The sequence below is a fragment of the Schistocerca americana genome, chromosome 7 (genome assembly GCF_021461395.2).
Source record: "Schistocerca americana isolate TAMUIC-IGC-003095 chromosome 7, iqSchAmer2.1, whole genome shotgun sequence".
In the NCBI taxonomy this organism is placed as follows: domain Eukaryota; kingdom Metazoa; phylum Arthropoda; class Insecta; order Orthoptera; family Acrididae; genus Schistocerca; species Schistocerca americana.
Window position 1 is genome coordinate 321,883,798 of NC_060125.1, and position 19,055 is coordinate 321,902,852.

At 42.7% G+C, this 19,055-nt stretch overlaps 1 protein-coding gene across 1 annotated transcript in view; it reads left to right on the plus strand.

Moving 5' to 3' along the window:
• LOC124622912 (B-cell lymphoma 6 protein homolog) overlaps positions 1-19,055 on the plus strand; it is a 379,210-nt gene that overhangs the window by 106,958 nt on the left and 253,197 nt on the right. The window lies entirely within an intron of this gene.

A 19,055-nucleotide genomic window follows, 5' to 3' on the forward strand; every position in this document is an offset into this window, starting at 1 on the left:
GATTCGAACCTGCGACCGTAGCGGTCGCGCGGTTCCAGACTGTAGCGCCTAGAACCGCTCGGCCACCCGGCTTCTGAGTTCGCGCCTTAGTCCACCACACATTTTTAGTTGGTCAGGAAGAGTCGAAACACCACGTACAACGCTGTATGTGACAATTCATTCTATAAATTATTCACATTTTTAATATTTGAAAATTACGTCTTATAGATAAGATCCTCTAATTTCGAACCCATTCTTTACAGAACGGTTTACCTCTTTGATTCATTCTTTTAACTCATTCACTGTTCTTGACGGACACTTGTACAGACGACTCTTAAAGTATCCCCATGAGGAAAATAAATCACAAGCGGAAAAACCTTGCGACACTGTAGCCGAGGTAAGTAAACGAGAGGAGACTGGTACCGAGTAATTCCTATACAGCTGCCACTGATTTTCTTACGTCTTATAGTATGCAATACCACACAACATTGTTGAAAACAGGAGTCGGAAAGCTACGAAAAGTTATATACTGCAAGTTCAATAAAACAGTCCAGCAACTAAGTGTACAGATCTGAGGTTAATATCTTCATGATTCTCTCAGTGTTTCCCAAAAGTGAGCTATGGTGGCGATGTGACGAATCATAGCAGCTGGTTAACATGCTGTAAAAACTGCGTTTTAATCTTCCACTTGTGCGAGTGGAATGGAGGATTCGGCAAACGATCTTTCGAGATAAGATAGGCTCACAATTGCATTCTTTGTAACTACTGCCCGTGGATTTAGTAAAACTACACTACTGGCCATTAAAATTGCTACACCAAGAAGAAATTCTGATGATAAACGGGTATTCACTGGACAAATATATTATGCTAGAAATGACACGTGATTACATTTTCACGCAATTTGGGTGCATACATCCTGAGAAATCAGTACCCAGTACAACCACCTCTGGCCGTAATAACGGCTGTGATACGCCTGGGCGTTGAGTCAAACAGAGCTTGGATGGCGTGTACAGGTACATCTGCCCATGCACCTTCAACACGATACCACAGTTCATCAAGAGTAGTGAGTGGCGTATTGTGACGAGCCAGTTACTCGGCCACCATTGACCAGACGTTTTCAATTGGTGAGAAATCTGGAGAATGTGCTGGCCTGGGCAGCAGTCGAACATTTTCTGTATCCAGAAAGGCCCGTACAGGACCTGCAACATGCGGTCGTGCATTATCTTGCCGAAGTGTAGGGTTTCGCAGGGATCGAATGAAGGGTAGAGCCACGGGTCGTAACACATATGAAATGTAAAGTCCGCTGTTCAAAGTGCCGTCAGTGCGAACAAGAGGTGATCGAGACGTGTAACCAATGGCAACCCATACCATCACGTCGGGTGATACGCCATTATAGCGATGACGAATACACGCTTCCAATGTGCGTTCACCGCGATGTCGCCAAACACGGATGCGACCATCATGATGCTGTAAACAGAACCTGGATTCGTCCTGAAAAATGACGTTTTGCCATTGGTGCACCCAGGTTCGTCGTTGAGTACACCATCGCAGGCGCTCCTGTCTGTGATGCAGTGTCAAGGGTAACCGCAGCCATGGTATCCGAGCTGATAGGCCATGCTGCTTCAAACGTCGTCGAACTGTTCGTGCAGATGGTTGCTGTCTTGCAAACGTCCCCATCTGTTGGCTCAGGGATCGAGACGTGGCTGCACGATCCGTTACAGCCATGCGGATAAGATGCCTGTCATTTCGACTGCTAGTGATACGAGGTCGTTGGGATCCAGCACGGCGTTCCATACTACCCTCCTGAACTCACCGATTCCATATTCTGCTAACAGTCATTGGATCTCGACCTACGCGAGCAGCAATGTCGCGATACGATAAAGCGCAATCGGGATAGGCTACAATCCGACCTTTATCAAAGTCGGAAACGTGATGGTACGCATTGTTCCTCCTTACACCAGGCAACTCCGGTCAAAAGCTGTTTGTGTATGACAAATCGGTTGGAAACTTTCCTCATGTCAGCACGTTCTAGGTGTCGCCACCGGCACCAACCTTGTGTGAATGCTCTGAAAAGCTAATGGTTTGCATACCACAGCATCTTCTTCCCGTCGGTTAAATTTCGTGTCTGTAGCACGTCATCTTCGTGGCGTAGCAATTTTAATGGCTAGTAGTGTATATATTGTAGAACACGTAAACTGTTGTGTCCAGAAGACCTAAATACACGGATACGATTTTGCAGGATTTCAACAATATTTTAAATCAATTTCAACAATATTTATGCTTTATCAAAAAATAGAAATCACTATTTTTTTCATAGCAGTTACTATAATTTACTGCTCTCTGAGATAGATTATTTCGTTTGGAAATGAATAAAAAAATAATAGCACAAATTATATGTTGGAACAGCTGAATCATTTTAACAAGAAAAGTCCCCTTAGATGGGAAGGGGGGCGGGGGCCCCTCTCACGGATTATCCAAACAAATAGTCATCTCCACAGTCCCTACTGCTCACGTAAGAGTAGAACTGGTTAGTTACCGGGTTTCTCCCTGGGCTATTCCATTTGTCCTCCAGATGGAGCCCGGGATACGTGGAGTGTTATCAATCGATCGACAGGACGAATTAGAATCTGATATGTACTTAGCTAACTGTCGTAATTTGTGGTGCTCGAATTACCTCATCAAGATGTAGCCACCACAAATCCAACTCTTACGCAGTACGAATTCCGTGCTGAACAGCTCCGCGCTAGTGACACAGCAATACTTCCTGGCGGCGAGATACTGATCAGACACCTGTTCTATTACGTCGTGCTTCTAGATTCTCATCAATGGACCTGAATTTTCATCTGTCGGATCGAAACCAGTTCTTCCGTTCTAAGGTCGTTTATACATCCACTTCCCTTACAGGTGCTCTTGCGATACAAACAGGCCTGCCTCAGCTACTTAGGGACAATTGTCTACATAAATATACGGTTCTCGGAGCTGCCGCCGGTTTATGTTGTGACACTTCCACTTTATTTCATTGAGACAACTGTCTGAGGTCTCGAGGACGACTCCTCGGTCACGAGAAGTTGCTGGCTGCTGTCTAGACGAAAAATAGTGGCAGTCACACTAATGCGAGCCGGGCGCTGCCCCGAGAACTGTGTATTCCAGGCACCCGTCGTTATTAAATATAATTATACTCAAGTGATTCTTTTTGTTCTTTCGCCGGCCGCGGTGGCCGAGCGATTCTAGGCGCCTCAGTCCGGAACAGCGCGACTGCTACGGTCGCAGGTTCGAATCCTGCCTCGGGCATGGATGTGTGTGATGTCCGTAGGTTAGTTAGATTTAAGTAGTTCTAATTTCTAGGGGACTGATGACCTCAGATGTTAAGTCCCATAGCGTTCAGAGCCATTTGAACCATTTTTTTGTTCTTTCACTGCTGTGTATCACACAATAGACAAATGTAAAGTAATATTATACTCCTCAGAGCATACCATTAGGAAGTGGGATTTTTGTTCCATTTGCAGCCACAGTCGTCCGAAACTCGGTTTCCTACGTGCAATGCTTTATTGGCGTTTAAACTTTTTACCAGTTTGCACTGCTTAATCCCATGGAATGCCTAACCTATTGGATTATAGCCATCTGTGAACTCTGGAGAGTACTTATTGGTGATGCGCAAACGAATCTTAAGCACCCTACAGACGATCCGATTTGGTCATTCGTTCGGCCGGATTTAGTCAGGTCAGATGGGTTGTCAGGCCATGTGCAGCTGAGTAGGGTGACAGATTCCTTGTATCCATGCCTGGTGGCCGCGCCACCTGACCGCCCGTCTACCTGCTCTGATCAGACCGCCTGTAGCTCTAAAATCGTTTGTAATAACACCTGTCAGTTGTGCGTATTTGCGTCAGTGACCATTAGGACACACTTGCTCTTAAGCGACAAATCACTGTGAAGTTCTTGGAATTGAAAAGTTTGTGGGATACCTCTGACAAGCAGTATTGAATCAAGAATGCCACAAATCAGGCATTACAAATCCTTCCAGAGAAACTAAAAACAGTTGCAGGTACCTGAAACATTGATGAAGGGAACGCACAGCGTTACACGCCGGGATAGACGCGCTACAGATATAATAATAAAACAGGAAAGATTATCCGGGACGACACAGTCATTACTACCAACAGAAAAAAAGCAGTTGAGATATATGGGCGGGCTGTTGGCTTGCAGCGACGAGAACTGAATGATGATCGACGACGCAGTGTAGAAAAATTAATATATGATATTTTTTTAAGGAAAATTAGTAAAGCTTGTTGTAGAACCATCTTATTTAAAGGATGGGGCCCCTCCAACGTGATGACCAAACCAAAAGTTCTACTTTCACCTCCGTATAACACGTTAGTTTTCAAATGGTGAGTCACAGGATGCGGGCTGTGATGTTATCCAAGCGTCTGGGTAGAATTACTCATTGACATGGTCCTTCAGGAGACAGAAAGTGGACGAAACAGATCGAAGGGTAGCGGTTTGTAAGGGCAGAGGGAAAAAAGTGCCAAGGCAAGCGCCAAAGGAAAAGAAAACCTCTGCGACATTAAGACGGGTAGTAAGGGCAGTAGCGGCTTGCTAGCTGCGACAGTGCATGCAAAGTGTTATGTTAGTGCGAGGTATCGTGCATCGTTACCTTTGCCGTTGCGGGTGCTCGTTGTAGGGCCTGCTGCAGCTGCTACGTCCCTGTAACAATTCAAGGTCGTCATACATAAGTGGGCGAACGGTCATAGATCAGCTCACAGTGTAGTAGGGTGTGTGTGTGGCTCGTTTGCGTGATGTGTACAGTACGGTTTCCCTGCGATTGCCTGTTTTTCGGCGGATCGAGCATCTGGATTTGCCAGTAATAGCTCCGTTGCAGGGGCTCACCAGTACTGTCGTGTTAGCGTGCTATGAACCATAGATGTTTAGTATTTTGCTAATAGAGTCTTTGGTCTATTATGTTTCCATCTATGGTTGTGGTCGCAGTTACCCAGAGGAAGGATGAACAGGTTACGCGAGTGTCTCAACAGTGCTGCGGTGGTATAATGGACAGCACTTATGCCTAGTAAGCAAGAAGAAGCTGTAGAACCATCAATAGCGAATTTAATTTATACCATCCCGTGCCTTCACCGTCACCTTCATCGTCGTCAGCCGTTAAGTAGCCTACAAATTCCGTTGTTCCAGCAGCACGTGCAGTTTACCAGATCCCAAATTACGCTCCAAGACAAAAAAGACCCGCCACGAAAGAATTATCCGAATGGGACGTAAATCAGTAGATGTGATGTACATGTACAGACAAACAAATGATTACAATTTCAGAAAATAGGATGATTTATTCAAGAGAAAGGGCTTCACAAATTGAGCAAGTCAATAACGCGTTGTTCCACCTCTGGCCCTTACGCAAGCAGTTTATCGGCTTGACAATGATTGATAAAGTTGGCGGATGTCCTCCTAAGGGACATCGTGAGAATTTTGTCCAGATGGTGCCTTAGACCGTCAAAATCCCGATATGGTTGGAGGACCCCACCCATAATGCTCCAAACGTTCTCAGTTCGGGGGAGACTCGGCTACAGTGCTGGCAAAGATAGGGTTTGGCAAGCACGAAGACAAGAAGTAGCAACTCTAGTCGTGTACGAGCGGGCATTAACTTGCTGAAATGTGAGCCCAGGACTGATTTCCATTGAGGGCAACAAAACGAGCCGTAGAATATCGTCAACGTACCTTTATCGCGGATGACACCAAAGGCCTACTGGTGTGAAATGAACAGGCACCCCAGACTATTGCTCGTAGTCGTCAGGCCTTGCGACGAGTGATAGTAATGGTGGCATCCCACCGCTGTCCGGAGTGTCTCCAGACACGTCATCGCCCTGGAATCTCATTGGCTGGAGTAGAATTGTCTTCAGTGATGGTTGCCGCTTGAAACTCAGCCCCGATGACCAGTCTTCTTTCCCCGTTCCCTCTTCTTACACCCATGGCAACTACTGTCTGGAATGGGATATATTTGTAAGTGGGCTGCCCCTGTGTTGGCAGCGCTGTGTAGCGCTTTGCAATATATCTCTGACTGCGCTTTCTTTGCAAGAGACTCTGTGGCGGTTGGACTCATTGTTGGATGTTAATCGCCAGTAGTGTTGGGCAGTTGGAAGTTAGTCGCCAGCAGTGATGCAAGTACTGTTGGGCAGTTGGAGGTGAACAGCCAGCAGTCATGGATGTTAGATGTGAGAAGCTAGCATTGATGGAGGGTAGAGGTCTGAAGTGTTAGCTTAGGCTAACGATCTAGAAGTATCCGACTTGTTGATTGAAAATTATTCATGATTACATATCTTTGTACTGGATGTCAATGACGATTTATATTCATGATTCACTAGATGTCACATTATTACGGTAAAAAATACATTATTTGGTTTGCAACAAAACCTTTCCTTTTGCTAACCACGTGCCTATTAGTAGTTAGTGGCTTTAGTAGTGTTTATTTAGGTGGCAGTACTGACGCTCGCTGTATTGCAGTAGTTCGCGTAATGAAGATTTTTGTGAGGTAAGTGCTTAATGAAATTTATTTTTAAGATTTCTTTTTAGTCAGGGCCATTCTTTTGAATTAATTATTTGAAGTCAGGTTGTAATTTTTTGAGTAGTCAGATTGCGTTGAGCTAGAATATTGTGGGTCAGTGTTGACATGATAAGAAAAAGTGACGAGAAAGTAGGCTCAGTACATTCAGTTTTACTCAGCTGTTTCAGAATCAAATAACATAGAAGGTTCATCTTCTCAGTCAGCCATCAATTTAAGTACAGACACACTAATTTAAACAAAGAAGTTTCATGTTCTTATAGAATTCATGATGAAATAGAGGAAAGTAGTTATTAATCTCCAGAAAATTTTTCGATTTCTCGAATTTTATTTCAAATTCATCTTGATGCAGAGGCCGCAGAAGAGATATTGATGGAGGGACCAATACTGGACCTCCTAAAATCCACTTCTATAAACTCAAGATCACTGTTTAGTGACTACTTGTGAACTATGCTGTTAAAGGATTTTCTTTGCTGTTTCAGATCCACCTGGTGTTATTCCGTAATAGTTTGTTTCTGTCTGTGTCTTCACTAACTTTATCCTTTCCTACGGCATCCATGGCTTTAACTGAAAGAAAGTTTTCGGTTTTCTCTTTTCAATTCCACTACGCTAAACTTTCTGCTGACCTACTTCACTGCCTCCATCCAGTCTGGAGAACAAATATGTGTTTGAAATGGTTCTTTGCCTGTTAACAGAGACCAAAATTTTTGTCACATTACCTATATGTCCAGGTCCAAGGACCTTTTACGATCTAGGGTCAATTTCAAAATATGGCCTACTTAAACAAGCATTAAATATTACTATAGGCACCCTTATAGGCATACACATTAGGCTGTTGCTGTATTTCCAAAAAAACACATACGTCAACCTTCATTAAAGATAGCAGAACTTATACTAGTTGTATTCTAAATGCAGTCCAGGCAATGGCTTTGAAATTAAAATTTATCATCACAGAGTGTGGCACTGTGCAGCAGATAGTCTATACTCTTACTCTGAAGAGATCCACAGTTTATCTTTCCAAGTACGCATTTAGATATTTTTCGTGTGTAATGTCACTTGTATCGCATATAATCTTAGAACCTCAAATGCGAGTGTAACTCAGTAACGTTTTCACAAGGCGTTTTCACGGCTAAACTGCTCACCCGACTTCGATGAAATTTGGTATGCATATAGCTTGAACACTGAGGAAGAAAGTAGACTACTTTAAAAGTAAAAACATAAAATCGACTCGTAAGAAGCTGAAGTAGTGAATGAAATATGTTCTTGTACATCAGTGCACATATACCGTATTAAAAAATTATTAAATTTATAAATCATGTATTAGATCAAGAACAGGAAACTCCTGATCACCCTTTCTTAGGAAATGCCAGATATACACTGAAGTGCCAAAGAAACTGGTATAGGGGTGCGTATTCAAATACAAAGATATGTAAACAGCCAGAATAAGGCGCTGCGGTCGGCAACGCCTACATAAGACAACAAGTGTCTGGCGCAGTTGTTAGACCGGTTACGCCGCTACAATGGGAGCTCATCAATATTTAAGTGAGTTTGAACGTGGTGTTATAGTCGGCGCACGAGCAATGGGATACAGCATCTCCCAGGCAGCGATGAACTGGGGATTTTCCCGTAGGACTATTTCACGAGTGTACCGTGAACATCAGGAATCAGGTAAAACATCAAATCTCCGACATCGCTGACGCCCGAAAAGGATCCTGCAAGAATGGGACCAACGTCGACTGAAGAGAATCGGTGAACGTGACAGAAGTACAACCCTTCCGCAGATTGCTAGATATTTCAATGCTGGGTCATCAACAAGTGTCAAAGTGCGAACCATTCAACGAAACATCATCGATATGCACTTTCAGAGCCGAAGGCCCACCGTGTACCCTTGATGTCTGCCGACACAAAGCCTTTTTACGCCTCGCCTGCGCCCGTCAACACCGACATTGGACTGTTGATGACTGGAAACATGTTGCCTGGTCGTACGAGTCCCGTTTCAAATTGTATCGAGCGGATGGACACGTACGGGTATGGAAACAACCTCATGAATCCATGGACTCTGCATGTCAGCAGGGGACTTTTCAAGCTGGTGGAGCCTCTGTAATGGTGCGGGGTTTGTGCAGTTGGGGTGATATGGGACCTCTGATACGTCTAGATACGACTCTGACAGATGACTCGCACGTAAGTATCCTGTCTGATCACCTGCATCGATTCATGTCCATTGTAAATTTCGACGGACTTGGACAATTCCAGCAGGACAATGCAACACCCTACACGTTCAGAATCGCTACAGAGCGCCTCCAGGAACTCTCTTCTGAGTTTAAACGCTTCCGCTGGCCACCTAACTCCCCATACATGAACATGTTTCAGTATATCTGGGATGCCCTGCAACGTGCTGTTCAGAAGAGATCTCCATCTCCTCGAACTCTTACGGATTTATGGACAGCCCCGCAGGATTCATGGTGTCAGTTCCCTCCAGCACTACTTCGGACGTTAGTCGAGTCTATGCCACGTGGTGTTGCGGCACTTCTCTGTGCTCGCGGGGGTCTTACACGATTTTAGGCAGGTGTACCAGTTTCTTTGGCTCTTTAGTGTAACTTCGACTTCAGTAGACGATTTCCTGTCAGGTAATACGTAATTTCTCACTGGAAATCACGAAGCCAGTCGAATAGCTGAAATTAATTCCAAAGCGATTTGAAATTAATATGAGGAACGACATCAACCCATCCTTGAAATCTAGAAATACGGGATCAAATTTAGATCTACCGATAACATTAATTACGTCGTAGGACTATTGAACCATATGTGTTTAGCAAAAACTATATTTTTATGAACCCATGTCGGCTACCAATCAATTCACCGTTTCTTTCGAATTCCAAAATGTCAATAGAAATCGATATTAAAGAGTTCAATTTGGGGACTGTTTCTATTTCCTTTTCTTGAGTACGGTTTTGATTTGTGTAAGTTTCCAGTCTTTAGTCACTGGCCTTTCGTTGAGAGAGACCAGTTTGTTGATGACTTTATTGACAGAGTCGTAACATTACCTCTGTTTGCAGCGCTAAATCACTGTCGAAGTAAAGTCCTCGAAGGTGTTCTTTTAGTTTTGGAAAGAGATGATATCGGATGGAGCCAAGTTGGGGCCGTATGGCTGACGATATGGATGACGATCGATGACAGTGAACCCCCCAGGCGTCGGATTTTTGCTGATGTTGCAGAGCTCGTGTGTGGTCTGACATTGTAGCCTGAAGGAGAGGCTGTTCCCTGTGTTTACGAATTCTTCGAATCAGAAACTCGATTACAGCATGCTCTGTCTCACGTGCCGTCATAGTTACGTGACACACGGCTATGTTACACGGAACCCTCTAGTTGGAGAGGGCTGCAAATATGCAGACATGGAGAATAAAGATGTAGAATGTTAGTAACATTTGTTTTATTTAAAAAGCCTGAAGACATTTCACATAAATTCGGTGGTATTACTTTTCGGTGTTGCCTCTTATATGATCGTTTAAAATGGGGGCATTTGTCAGAAAATTCTGAAAAGAATCTATAATACAATCTACACCAGGAGGTTTTCTTTCATTGACTTAAGTTGCTTAGCTGTAACAGGGAGATCTGATTTTAAATCACTCACATTAGCAGTAGTTCTTGAATTAAGTATCTGAATATTTACTGAAGCTTCTTCAGCAAAAGAAGTTCGGAAACCTGCGTAAAATAACTTTGCTTTAGTGTTACTGTCGGCGGCAACATTACCGTTACTACTATCAGTGAAAGCGCAGATTTCGTATTGCCACTTATCTACTTCACGTACGATCACTACGTATTTGAGGTTTCTGCGAGATTTAGAGACAGGATTTCGTTGTAGAAACTGTTAAAAGTATCTAATGCTGAAGTTCATACTAAATTTTGGATTCTCTAAATCATTGAAAAATTTGGAAATTTTGTGTTCTTTTAAATCTGATACGATTTTTTCGTCAGTGTCTTGATCAGTTTTGTGAACCATAAGACTTTTTTGCGTCTTTTACCACAAGAACATGGTCATCATCATAAGAATTTGAGAAGCATGTGGTCGATGCTCACACAGTCAATATGAAATGAACAGAAACCGCCTCTTAGAAAGGCATCAAATGAAAGTTTGCTACTTTTTAGATTTCCGTACGTCAGTCGGTAAAAACAGTACCCTTAAGGGAGCACTCTGCTGTCCGTATGTCTGTCTGTTCGACTATTAAAAACCCTTTTCCTCGGGAATGGGTGAAAGTGTCAAGTTGAAATTTATGTTACATATTATGGTCTACGTTCCCTTGACCGTGGAACTAACTGAAGCTTCCCAATGCAATCAAAAGATACTAGCATTTATGTCGTACGTCTGCATAGTCTCTCCGTAGCGGTGAGCTCCACATGTCTCACGTTGCGAGCCGCGTTAGATTGCCAGCACATTCATGTCGCTGTATACGTTAGGGGCTGGAGTTATGTTGGGGGATGGGGTTCAACATTGTTACAACAAAAAGAATGAAATTAATTACATTAATTACAAATAAATATACTGTACTCACCAGTATCACAGTAGGTGCTGGAAGTGTTTTCCTCTTTCTTGAAGGCATAAATCAACACGTCTACAATTATTTGCGAACACCTTTACCATTGTTTCACTTGTAATCGAATCCATTAATCAGTTACCGCTGTCTTCATTTCTTCTGTCGACTTTGGGTTATTTTGATACACAAATGTTTTAGCCGCACCCGAAAAGAAATAGTCGGGCGGAAACATATCCGATGAGCGAGGCGCCAGAGACCTTACGTAATTACTCTGTCTCGAGTTTTCATCTAAAAGCATAGGGAGTGGCGTCCGTATGAGCAGTAGCGTTGTCTTGTTGGAAAAATGAATGACTGATCTCATTTTCATTCAGTAGGGCAATAAATAGATAAATTAACGATATACATCGGAAGTGACGGTAGTATCGAAAAACATAGGCCAGTTAATTTGCGCTCATGTTATGGCAACCCAAAATCCGATGTTCTCTGCGTCAAGTGGCGTTTCTCTTAAACGCATGCGGATTTTCTGAAATTTGGCAGGTAGCCAGGTTTCACAGTACAAGTAAAAGAAAAAGAAATCAGAAAATTATTAATTTATAGTGACATCAAACTTAAAAATAGTTTTTTCGTCATTTGTAATCCGACTTCAGACTTAAAATTAAATCATTCTCGAAAGTCTTATAATTAACTGGACCAAAATTTTGCCACTATCAGTATCGATAACAGGCAAAAATCGTCAAAATTCTTGATTCTCGGGATGGATGAACTGTCTACACGCATAATTAAATTTGCGCTGAACCCTAAGAGCGCGAGTCATCCTCGTACCTGGCCGTATGCCTAAGGAGATACACCATGCTCTATACTGAAGTTCCAAATTAAAAATAATACCTCCTTTAGGCACTTCCGGAAACTTGCAGGCCAAGAGGCAGCCACTGAAATAGAGCAGAGAACCGCAGCTGGCTTGGAATCATTTTTTAGCCACAACAGCATTTGAAACCTGTTTTCCAGAATAACCGGGCAGACCGTACGACCAGTTCCTCGGAAAGCCTTTCGCCGCTGTCTTCCACACTTTGAACCGACCTCCCTGTCAACAAGTGAAGGGTCATTCTTAAGAGGGACTGTATCCGGGTTGCCCAAACCGGCAAACAGATCACGAAATCCTTGTCACAACCTGGACGCCTAGAGCGGTTCGCCGGCACCGATTATTGTTAAACCCCACAGGAAGTCAGTGTACCGGGTAGTGCGCTCCCTGAGGTTATCTTCGGTACTACCATGAAGAGCTGACGAGCAACCGCAGAGGGTTTGTAGTCAATGGAGGACGCAGAAAAACTAGCTAGCGGATCCGGTTAAGTGACGAGTAAATCGGAGTGAGTTTCCGACTAATGCGCTTCCTCCGGTTACTTGCAGTCACGAGACGACGAGGAAACGGACAAGCTCGTCATCTGGCGGAAGACAGCGGATGGATGTTCGCACTCTGTGTTCCAACTTAATTTACTAGTCTTAGAGAGAAGCAACTAGGTTGACGGTTACATATGAGCCTCATTCTAAAACTAGAGAACGTTTGTTTCTCCAAAGGTTTTTATTCGAGACAATACAAAAAACATTCCCTGATAAAAAAGTGAAACACCCAGAGGACACGGTCAAATGTCAACGTAACTTCGACGCGTACACACCATCGGCAGATATGTAACCCTGTGACAGGTAGTACTGCCAAAAGGGCGCTTTAGTGTTGTTCGTGTTTAGTATCGTTACGAGGCAGGCCCGGTAGCTTATATAAATGGTGTGACCAGTGTCAGGAGTTCGTGATCACCTCGAGGGCTCGGAGGTGCCTCGTACTCACGTGACGCAGCTTCATCAGCACTTCAAATAGTTTGACAGGTGCCACATTGGGCTCCATATTCCCGGCTGGTCGAATCTTACAATATCCAGATTTATGAGGCACTAAGACGTGACAGTGGCCTGATCGGCTTGACGCAGCAAGGAACTGCCACGAGAGGTCAGGCGTAAACATCGTCAAGGTTTCGATAGACCACGTCTGACCATAACAACAGAGTATCGCCGCATTGTGCACCCAGCACACTGTAGCCTCTTCACATCAACGACTGCCATACGAGATTCCCTGCATCTTTCTGTCATCGGAGACTAGCAGCAGCCGGACAAAGGAATGACCGTCCCGTGCGTAGTCTGACGTTACCACAACGCAAATGGAAGCCTTTGGTGTGCTGCCATGACCGGAAGACATAGGCTGCTGATGAATGCCGTCGCACTGAGTTTGGAGATGCATAGCGATTTTGCGCTGCCACAGATGCTAAGATCGGACACGTTTTTTTCGTCATTAGGCTTCTGACCCACCACGAATTCCTCTCCTGAGCCCATCTTTCCATCTCAGTTACTCACTGGATCTTTGTCTACCTCTACAGTTTTTCTCCTCTACAGCTCCCTCTAGTACCATGGAAGTTATTCCCTGATGTGTTAGCAGAGGTCCTATCATCCTGTCCCTTCTTCTTGTCAGTGTTTTTATATTTCTTTACTCTCCAATTCTTCGGAGAATTTCCACATACCTTAATTTATCACTTTGCAATTTAATTTTCAAAATTTTCAACATTTGTCTGTAGCACCGCATCTCAAATTCTCTTCTGTCACTGTTTTTCCACAGTTTTACTAACCGTACAGTGCTGCGCTCAAAATGTACATTCTCAGAAATTTCTTCCTCAAATTAAGGCCTACGTTGTATACTAGTAGGATGCCCTATTTACCAATGCTAGGCTGATTTCTGCCCTCTTTGCTCTGTCCATCAGGGTTATTTTGCTGCCTAGGTAGCAGAATCAATTAACTTCATCTACTTCGTGCTAACCATTTCTGATGTTAAGTCCTTCGATGTTTTCATTTCTGCTACTTCCCATTACTTTTGTCTTTCTTTAATTTACTGTCAGTCCATGTTCTGTACTCACTGGACTGTTCATTCTGTTCAACACATCCTGTAATTCTTCTTCACTTTCACTATGTCACCACTGAATCTTATCACTGACATCCTTTCATCTTGAATTTTAATCCCAAACTTGAACCTCTTTTTCCGTCACTGCTTCTTCGACGTATAGACTGAACACTTGGGGGAAAGACTTAATCCGTCTCTTACACCACTTTTAATCCCAGCACTTCGTTGTTGGTATTCCATTCTTATTGTTCCCTCTTGGTTCTTGTACATATTGTACATTACTCCTCCTTCCCTGTAGGTTATCCCTACTTTTCTCAGAATTGCGAACGTCTTGTACGCTTTTTCGCGATCGACAAATCCTATGAACGTGTTCTGATTTTTCTTCAGTCTACCTTTCGTTACCGAACGTGACGTCAGAACTGCTTTTCCTTTCCTAAAGCCAAACTGATCGCCATCTAACAGATCCCCTATTTTCTTTTCCGGGAGAAAGGGCAGCACCAGTCGTAATTTTTTTATCTGTTTATCGCAGATCGATTTCAGCTACTGTGTACCAATCTCCCGTGAAGTTATATCCAAGTCATGACGAGTCATAGCAAATAAAATTGTGCATGGTCTCGCGTTGACACTGCAGATAAAAAAAAAATTAAACAGTTTCAATGTTTGTTATCTGTAACGTCAGTGTGGCACAGTGTGCTGTTTTATTTACGACAAGTCATCATGAATTGTATATTATTGCAATGAAGATAGCTGTAAGGTAGTTGAAATCATTCTGAAATAAATTTAAATAATTTACGTCCGTTGCTGTCTTTCATCCTGTCTTGGATCTCAATAATACAGTCGTGAAGCATGCTGTTCCTGATGAAAACAAGCCTTCTGTATATCATTCTTGCCAGCATCTTGAGTTTTTAAGCTGACTGCTCGATACTTCTCGGACTTGTCTTTTTCAGTCTTCGGAACTGAATGGGTGATGTTTTTCCGTAAAGTCTCTCCTTTTTTCCACCTTTCCCAATGATTTTAGAAATTTCGCCAGAATGTAACCTATCTTTTCTGCCTTATTCGATCTTAAGTTTTCCAAAGCTCTTTAAATCCTAATTCTAATAATGTGTCGGCTATATCTCCACTGTAGATCCCTGTTTCTTCATGTATCCCGTCATCAGACCTGCCCCTCATGGAGGCCTTCAGTGTACTCTTTCCACCTATCCGCTTTCTCCTCTGCATTTAACAGTGCAATTCCCGTTGCACTCTTAACGTTAGCACCCTTGCTTTTAATTTCACTGAAGCTTGTTTTGACTTTTCAGTATGCTTTTTTTCTCTTTTCTTTTTTATTTAGCATATTTCTTTTGGTCAGTCCTTCAGACAATGATTTCATTTTCAATTTCTTGACCTTTTTCATGCAGCTATTTCGCCTTAGCCTCACTGTGCTTCCTGTGTATTTCATTCCGAAGTGACTTGTGTTTCTGTATTCTGAATTTCCGTGAACACGTTTGTAATTCCTTCTTTCCTCGATCAGCTGAAGTATTTTCTTTGTTGCCTATGGTTTCTTCGCAGTTACCTTCCTTGTATCATATGGCGGCGGGGGTGGCGAGAGAATTGCGCGGCTCGTCATATTAAAATGTGTTTTACTTTTAGAATGGCCTTCGAAGACTAGATGATTCTTCTTGCAAAAATGATATATCTGAGAATATTATTATGTTTTAATCGGAAAATAAACTTTCTTCTATATGTAGAAATACAGATCGTATGTGTCACTGTTTTTTGAAACAACAGAAGACCAAACACATGTTACATGTAGCTTGCGTGGGCAATCGTAAACGACAGGTGTAGGATCGTATACCACCCATAACAATTTTAAACGATGCCACGAAGAACATTATAATGATGAGAGACCAAAAAGTAATGAAGTCTTGGATTATGGAAGGGAAACCATGTACATGAAAATGGCGCCATGTTAAGAAACATATGTAAAATATGTAATTAGCTGTATTTCCACGTCTAATTTATTTAAAAAAACTTATGTTGCTTGTCGAGGGTCAAGTGTTATTTTCACATCTAGAATATCTGCATAAATGTGTCAGCATCACAAAAAAGGCAATGTTTATCTCATGTGTCAAATTGTTATTTACACACACACACACACAAATTAGTACGAACTTGACGCCTAAAACATGACTGTAGACTCTCAAATTAAGTGCTGCATGCCATCATTCTAATTCCAATTCTGAAATGTTATAAGACACATGTGTCTAATAAAAAAATACTAAGCAGGCAGTGGACATTGTATTTTAGGCTTAGATGAAGCTATGTACTAAAATGATCCTGACCAAGCCGATAACATGACAAAATACATTTTAGTTAAAATACTGACATTAGCAGACAAGCAGTGGTGCTGACACAGATAGTTAGACTATCTGAATTACTGTCAACTCTACTGGAAGAAACCAATTAAAGTGTACCTTACACTTGATACCTAAAGCATAACTGTGAATACTCAAATTAATTGCCACAGTGCTAATCCCACACCGAAATTGTTCTGGACAGTACAAAAAAAGTAGCATGCTAAGCATGTAGTTGACATTTTATCCTCGGCGTAAATGAATGTTAACGACAACAAACCTGCCAGTGCACCATTTTAAGGGGACGTGGGAGGAGAAGAAGATAATACATCATGTTTTACGCTAGAAACATATAATAGCTGTTACTGCTAGTATAGCTTTTCTTAAATTACTTTTACACGTCTTTGCTGATCATTGGGGCTCAATTCGATGCTGGACTCATCACTGAAGACAATTCTACTCCAGTAAATGACGTTCCAGGTCGAAGACGTATCTGGAGATGCTCCAGACAAAGGGCGGAATGCCAAGCTGACTGTCGGCCGCCGTACAGCCCGACACCCAGAAGTGATGATCTGGGGTATCATTTATTTTCACAGCAGGACCCCTTTAGTTGTCATCCACAGCACCCTTAAAGCACAGCGTTACGTCAACAATATTCTACGCCCCGTTTTGTTGCCCTTTGTCAAGCCATCTTTGGCTTACATTTCAGCAAAATACTGCCCGTCCGCACACAGCGAGTGTTTCTACTGCCTGTCTTCGGACCTCAGAGAGATCTTTGGATTTCCTTCCAATTGAGAATATTTGAAACATGGGTAGGGCCCTCCAACCAGCTCGGGATTTTGTTGATCTAGCGCGCCAACTGGACAGAATTTAGCACGATATCCCTCAGGAGCACAACCAACATCTCTGTTTATACCAAGCCGAATAATTGCTTGCATTGGGATCAGAGGTGATCGAATGCGTTACTGGCGTGCTCAGTTTGTAAAGCTCTTTCTCTTGAATAAATTATCCTTTTTTCTGAAATTCTGCTCATTTGTTTGCGTTTACATGTATATCATCTACCAATCTCCGTCCCATTCGGATAATTTCTTCGTGTTTTTATTCCATTTCGTTAGAGTGTAACATGGACAAAGTAAGGAGGACATAAGAAGCAGACTTGCTTAGGCCTTAATTTGAGAATTTGAGGAAGAAATTTCTGAGAATGTACGTTTCGAGCATAGCATTCTGTATTATATGATTCAGATTCCAGGTGGCTCTCCAGATTTAGGTATTCCGTTCTTTCCCTTAATATTTGAAGCTAAATTCTGGGATGATTCCATTTAAAAGGGGACTTCATATCTCTCTCATCGTTTTACTAACCGAGATTTTGCTCCGCCACTTACTAAGTCATCATCAATGACAGCTGACCACTAAACCTCTGCATTTTTTCTTGAATTTTGGACAGTGAATATATAGTACTTCATATTTTACCGTGAAAGATGATAAAAAGCGTTAACGCACCTTCTGAATAATGGACAGCGAGTTGTTGCGTATAGTGAACTGGAAACGAGCCACGCATACCACTTCATTTTAAAAACAAAGTGAGCCTGTAACGAGTAGAGTTACCTGAGTTGTGTTGAGAAGCAAAATTAATGTAAAGTTAAAACATACTTTGAAGTGAGTTAGATACAAGCGAAACATAACTAAACTGGAATAGGCTGCCCTACGTCACAAGATCCAGTAATCCAGCGTCGTATCATTTAAATTAAACATTAAACGAAACATGAACTGGCTATAAGGAACAGTACAAGATGCTGCAATATTTCATCTGAGGTGGAGACTAAGTGAATGTAAAGTAACTACTATCGTTGTACCACTTGCACATTAATATCACACTGAAAGCAAGAGGAGGTCGGTTGTCACGAAACATAACATGTCCCTGTCCATAGAACACAATTTCTGCACTAGGTTGTACAATTATTATGGTAATTCGTGGTGATACAAGTCTTCAATGGCCGAATAATAGAAAACAGTAGACAATGCTCCATTAATTGTCAAATATAACATTGTGTACCAATTCCTGTCCCGATCAGTGGAAGTGGCACAATGGTAGGATCCACCTTGCTTGGACGTACCCAGCATCAGACTGTGAATGAAGTTTCCGTCTTTTGTTTATCAACGCGGATTATCCAATGGGTGTACAAGGAGCGATGCACCACGTGGAGCAATGAAACACGGCTTAAGAACAGTAGTTATTGCTCATTGTCCCGTCACATTAATGTGACCAACCGTCGAAAGCCTGGATAACCATCTCTTGCAGCGTGGACGGCTGCGAGACTTAAAGGAAGACAGTCAACATGTGTCCGGAAGGTACCGACAGAGACTTGGAGCCATTCCGAGTCCAGTCCCAGAGCCAGCTGCACTAGGTTTCTCGGTTGACGACCCATGGTGCGAACAGCCCGATTGAGGTGATCCCATAGGTTCTCGGCTACGTTTAAATATAGAGTCTGGTGCCCAGAGAAAACGAATCCTGGTGCTCTTCGGGCCAAGCACGTAAAATGGGAGGTGTGTGAAATGTTGCATTATCCTGCTGGTAGTTGCCATCAAGCTGAGGGAAAAACTGCGTGTAGGGATGGACGTAGTCCCCTGGGATAGATGAATATTTTTACTGATCAGTTGTGCCTTCCAGAATGACGAGATCACCCAGGAAATGCCACGAAAACATTCCACAGACCATTACT